Source organism: Otolemur garnettii, unplaced genomic scaffold (assembly GCF_000181295.1).
Source record: "Otolemur garnettii isolate 467f Iridium unplaced genomic scaffold, OtoGar3 scaffold00191, whole genome shotgun sequence".
Lineage (NCBI taxonomy): Eukaryota > Metazoa > Chordata > Mammalia > Primates > Galagidae > Otolemur > Otolemur garnettii.
The window spans coordinates 395105-400892 of NW_003852586.1; the positions used below are offsets into that span (position 1 = coordinate 395105).

At 40.6% G+C, this 5788-nt stretch overlaps 1 protein-coding gene across 1 annotated transcript in view; it reads right to left on the reverse strand.

The window, feature by feature from the left end:
- Positions 1-454: 454 nt before the first annotated feature.
- SLC4A4 (solute carrier family 4 member 4) overlaps positions 455-5788 on the reverse strand; it is a 353144-nt gene continuing 347810 nt past the window's right edge. Inside the window, exon 26 of the mRNA XM_023507587.1 lies at positions 455-4567. The gene's annotated coding sequence lies outside the window, so the exon portion shown is untranslated. The remainder of the gene's footprint in view (positions 4568-5788) is intronic.

The following is a 5788-nucleotide window of genomic DNA, read 5'->3' on the forward strand; positions in this document are numbered from 1 at the left end:
TAAGGCTGAAATGAAGTTTCCTGGAGAATTTCAGGATTACACGGAAGCCTGGAGAGCCCAGGAAAAGTGGATAAACTGTCCTCTTGGAAAACCATCCCGGGGTTTTGTTCACTTGAGGAATTACTTTTTATTAAGTATTTATCATATTTCGCAGGGGTTTTCTTACTTTGAGAATTAATTGTATGCATCAACCTGGATTTAAGAAAATGGTATTTTTAGTAACTTCATGAAAGAAGAATGACAATACTGGTGTTCTCGTTGTTCTTGGTTGGACATATTTTTCTTGTTTTGAATTCACTCGCACTTCATTAATCCTTAAATAGAAATTGCTATGATCTCTTATTTAACACAACGTGGACACTCATCTCATCCTCCTGATGGACAGGGACTCTGAGTCTCAGCCTGGCTCTCCTGGCAGCACCCGCAGTAAGGTAACAGAAGCACGTGACACTCATAAATGCATAAAGTTACTTTATTTTAAGTATACATATAATTTTGAAAAATATAAATGCTAAAATATCTCATCTTCTTCATCTCTTAATTCCATAAAAGTCACAATAGAAAGCTTCATAAAACTGTAAAATACTATAATGTTATAGGAATTTTAGGTTTTATATTGGAAAAATTATTAGTAATATATTGAAATGTTTTCTGTTCTTTATCATTTTGTTCCACCATGTTGATCTACTTCATTTAAAATAAAAAGATGCATCAGTTCTCCAAAGTTAATAAAGACTTAAGAGAATAAAAATAAGAATATCTGAAAGTGCGTATTGATTCTGAAAAGTAATGTGTACGAATACGTACCAGCCATGGAAACGGCTAGAAAGAGGCAGCGATTCACCCTTCACATTGTAGGACTGGGACAAAGCTCCTTCTGGCTCTAAGTTTCACCGGATGACTTTAGCCCTGAGTTGCAGTATCTGTCTAGGAAACAACACTCTCGATTCTTGTATAAGTGCCATGGAACACAGTGAAATGAGCCAAGCAATTCCTGGTCAAATGCAACTTGACTATTCACATATGTTACAAAACCTTTTGTAAGTTTTTAATTTCAGGCTGCAATGAAGCTCAATGTAATCATCATCTGAAAATTCCCAAGGCCCTTCAGAATGTGAAAAGCTATAAAGGGGTCACGGGATTGTACTCAGCGGTGCCCCGGGCTGCATACTCACGCTGCGGAGAGCAGATGGTAACTGCCGTGGGAAATGAATGAGAGGCTCTCAGGTTCCTGCACCAAAATCATTAAGTGGTATGAAAAGGTTTGAAGAAAGCTTTGTCCCACCCTGAACAATGCCGACCTCTGTAATACAATTCAAACGATTTTGTTTCATTTTTAAAAGATAGTCAGCAGTCAATACATTTCAAGTACTTTAACACAGTTTTAAAAAAAGGAACCAAAAAACTTGGAAGACAATCATTCTCTCTCAAGCATCAACACAGAGCTGATAAAAGACGGTGTGTGGCCGGTGCACCTGCATTGAGCATCACACTGAGTGGCCACAGCCCACAGTCACTTCCTCCTTCCTGCAGGGTGGCCGGGGAGGACGGTTTTATTTTCCTCCCTCTGAAGCCAGTAGGGCCCCCACTTCCCTCCCCAACCCTGACTGGAAGGAGCGGAAGAAACACTGTTCGCTGTGGCCCAGGAAACAGGGTGCGAGCCTCCTTTCACAGGAGAACACTGTTTCCAAGGGATGTTCTCCCAAACAGGCGTTTATGGCCCCCTGACAGGGCAGAGCCCCCACCCCCGCCATCTCGTTCCTCCAACCATGAGCTTCCACAATCCCGGGCCGGACTCTGGCTGGCAGCTCTGTGCACACTCAGCCTTTACTTCCAGCAACTCAAATCTTTATCTCCGAATTCTTATCAGAGTTTAAGGGAGAAATACTTCATAAAAAATTTACTGTTGTAATTTGTGTCCAGTTTACATAGAAACAAAACCACCCCCAAATCTGGCCAGTTCTTTGTCAGTGAGTAAATCAGTTAAAATCCACGTGACTGGCAGCTTTGTGGGGACCCAGGTTTTGCTTGTTAGTTTGGTAACTACGTCTGCTCCTTTGAAAGGAACGATTCTTATAAAAAAACTTCCTGGGTTGCAGCAAACACTGAGAGGGTCTGACATTACCTGTTCAGTTAGCAAATGTCAGGTGCCACTGTATGTTCTTAGCATGACCAGCAGCCTTCTGTCACAGACTGTGGATCTGAAAGTGGGTGCGTCACTTCAGGGGTTCTCTGAAAGGTCTGGAGAGGGGCAAAACTGCACATACTTGATGTGTGATCAGAAAACAACAAATGTCTTTAATTTAACAAGATTAGAGGTTAGGCTGCATTTATTATGCATGGTTTTAAAACATTTTATTAATGTTTCTATCAGTAAAAAAGGGGGGATGTTCTTATACAGTTCTGTATCGGAGTATCAGAAAACTAGATAATACAGAATAATCATCTTAAGGATAGCTCTAAATAGAAAATGTGATGCCAAAATTTAGTAGGTGAGATTTTTAACACAATAAGATGTAATTTCCCACTGCCATTTTAATGAAAAACTTAGGGTTATTTATATCTAATTTGTGTAAAATTAAAATTTTTATGGTTATCAGATACTATAAAACTAAGAGCTAACTCTGATAATAAAAGTTTTATAATCAAAATGTCAAGAGGACAGATTTATAATTTAATTAATATAAAAATCAGTAAGTCTCTATCATAAAAGTGAAACAAATAGTTTCCTTCTGACTGTGGTGCTCCTCCTCCAATCAGAGATAGTTGGGATGTATTACCAAGGTGGTTGTATGAATTCAAGATTACAGATTCAATGTTTAAAAAGTTATTTTTAACATACATCACCAACGTACACTGTACATCAGTCCATTTAAATACCATGTTAAATTTGGTTAATAAAGGTCTAATTTTCAACATGGTGCTTTAAACACACACACACGTATATGTACACAAATATATTCTAAATGTCCCAGTTTTGAAGAACTGCCTTTGCATCCTAAAAAGAAAAGTATGGGAGTACTATTAGTACTGTTAAGAGTGTGAACACATCCACCTCCCAGAGTATCCACATTCCAGATGTGACACTTTATGGATAGGTGGATCGGCCATTCCTATTCCTACAATGTGAGCTATTGTGTCAGTAATGGTGACTGATAATCTGTGTAATAAGACAGATTCACTCTCATTTGCATAACGGTAAATTGCTTGGCCCTCTGCTGATTGTCCATAGGTGGTTTGCGTTTTATGAAAACTGGCACAACAGACTTGGGGACTTTGTCCTTTGCCTGCTGTCACTTCCCTCTTCCTAACATTGCACGTGTGCACCAGCCACACACACACACACTCACACACACACACACACAAACACCTCAAAGTGAAACCTCGTCTAACAATACTGCACAGGACAGCGACGTGGTGGCAGTCAACACTGCACAGATGTCACTGTCATCAGGACATCCGTCATCCCCCTGCGTGGGAGCTCATCTCTTCTCCCCCCATCTCCTTCATAGAACAGTTAAAAGTTTTTTAAAGAAAGGGAAAAATGGATGCTTTGAAACATGGTGTTTTGAATCTGATCTTGCCTTCTGGCTTACCCCAGAGATTGTGTATTTTTGTTTGTGTCTCTGTGTGTAAAAATCACGTAATATACAATACAATTTTTACAGAAAGCCTGGCAGCTACAAATAAGAGGTAGAACTACTCAAAACTATGTTTCCTGCTGCAGGAAAAAATTCATTTTCTTTACAGTAATTAAAAAAAAGTTTTAAAAATTGACAAAAAAATAAGTTGCAGGTTAGGCCCCATAATTTAAACAACAAAATCTAGGAAGAAAAATTTTCTTCAATGTACTCAACAGATAAGTTCATTAAAGGGTTAAAAAAAGTTGCATAGGAAAAAGGGACCCTCCAGCGCTGGCTGCAGCCATGGCGATGGGGAGGGTTTCTCTACAAGGATAAAGTACCTTTCGTTTCTCTTCTGTTGATAACATAAGGTAGGGTTTGCAAGCAGAAGCAGGTTAGAACAGCAGTGCTTTCCAGTCCTCTGCGGTAAGGGGCTCTGCCTGGAGGTCAAGGCTTGTTCTACCAGACAAAGACAAGCCAGTCAGCACAGCTCCAAAGCTACAAATAACAGGTGTTTGTAAAATCCTTAATACTTCTGTCCTCTGCTTGACAGAGGAAAAGGGTAGGGTCTGTGCCTGTCTTGAGTGACTCAGGAATTTGGTTTGTCAGAGGACACGTGTGCAAGTTTAAGAACAAAAAGGAGATTCCTCAGGTGGTGTTTTAAGAAACAGTGTGCACTACTGCCCTGATTTTACCTATGCCAGAGAGAAGCAGAGAGAGCGCTATATTATTTGGCCAGTGACCAAGAACTGAGACAAGACAAAAGTTAAAAAATAAACAGGCAGATAAAACCCCCAAGAACATTAACCACAAAACCCAATTTGAAGAAAGACAAACGCGTTACACTGTAGTTTCTGTTCCCTGCTCCTCAGAAATAATCACTGTCTTCAGGCTCAAGTTCTATTCTCGTGTGAGGCACAACTTTTACTGGAGTTCTAGGAGGACTAGAGAAAAATAAAAAAAAAAATTAAAATCAGAAAAAGAGAAAGAAAATAGTTCAGTAAATCAGGTTTATTTCATCATCTGTCAAGCGTCCGTGCACAGTACAGAAGTCAAAGTGTCGTTCTCTTTTCATACTATCTCCTCACGTGTTACAAACAAGCACCAATGAAACTTTGCATGAATTTCTTGAAATAAGGCACCAATAAGAAATTTAAGAATTTTATAAGATCTCATACCTAAACAACTCTCCTCCACCCTAAAAGGGACTAGCAGGTGGGTAATACCGTCAGAAATTTAAGGACAAAAAGACTGACATAACAAAATATTCAGAGACCTCACTCTTCTGAGAATCGAGTCAAACCTGAAATCTTTAGAGCAGGTGTTTCCACCTTCTTCTCTCACAGAACACCCTGAGCCTATAGTTCCACAACACACTTAATTATGTTGATCAAAAATAAAAGTAAAAAAAGAATACATTTACTGTTTTGAACTTCTTTTGAAAATAATTTCATTAGTGGTGTTGAAAAATATTAGTGGGACACTGACAATCACAGCTCTAGAGTCGTGTTGAGAGGGACAGAAACTGCTACAGCTGAGCTGCCGAGAAACACCAGGGACGGTGCTGCAACTCCAGAGGCTGGTGGGGAGCTCCAGCGTTAACATAAACTAACTGAAAGATTCCATTTCTTCTAACAGTAAGTAGGTCTCTTAGGATTTTACCAGTAAAATGTGGGACAAGAGTTGGTCACTGGGTAATGTATTTAAGATAAATCGCAAAGAGAAGGAGAACAAGAAGTCCTAATGATAACCACCAACCACATTTCTGCAAGGATCACCCCCAACAACCCACCCCAACTGCACTGCTGTGTGGCTCATCTCACAGAAAACCCACCCCAACTGCACTGCTGTGGGTGATCATCCCCCAGACAACCCACCCCAACTACACTGCTGTGTGGCTCATCCCCCAGACAACCCACCCCAACTACACTGCTGTGTGGCTCATCTCAGACAACCCACCCCAACTACACTGCTGTGTGGCTCATCCCCCAGACAACCCACCCCAACTACACTGCTGTGTGGCTCATCTCACAGACAACCCACCCCAACTGCACTGCTGTGGGTGATCACCCCCCAGATACCCACCCCAACTACACTGCTGTGTGGCTCATTTCACAGACAACCCACCCCAACTACACTGCTGTGTGGCTCATTTCACAGACAAC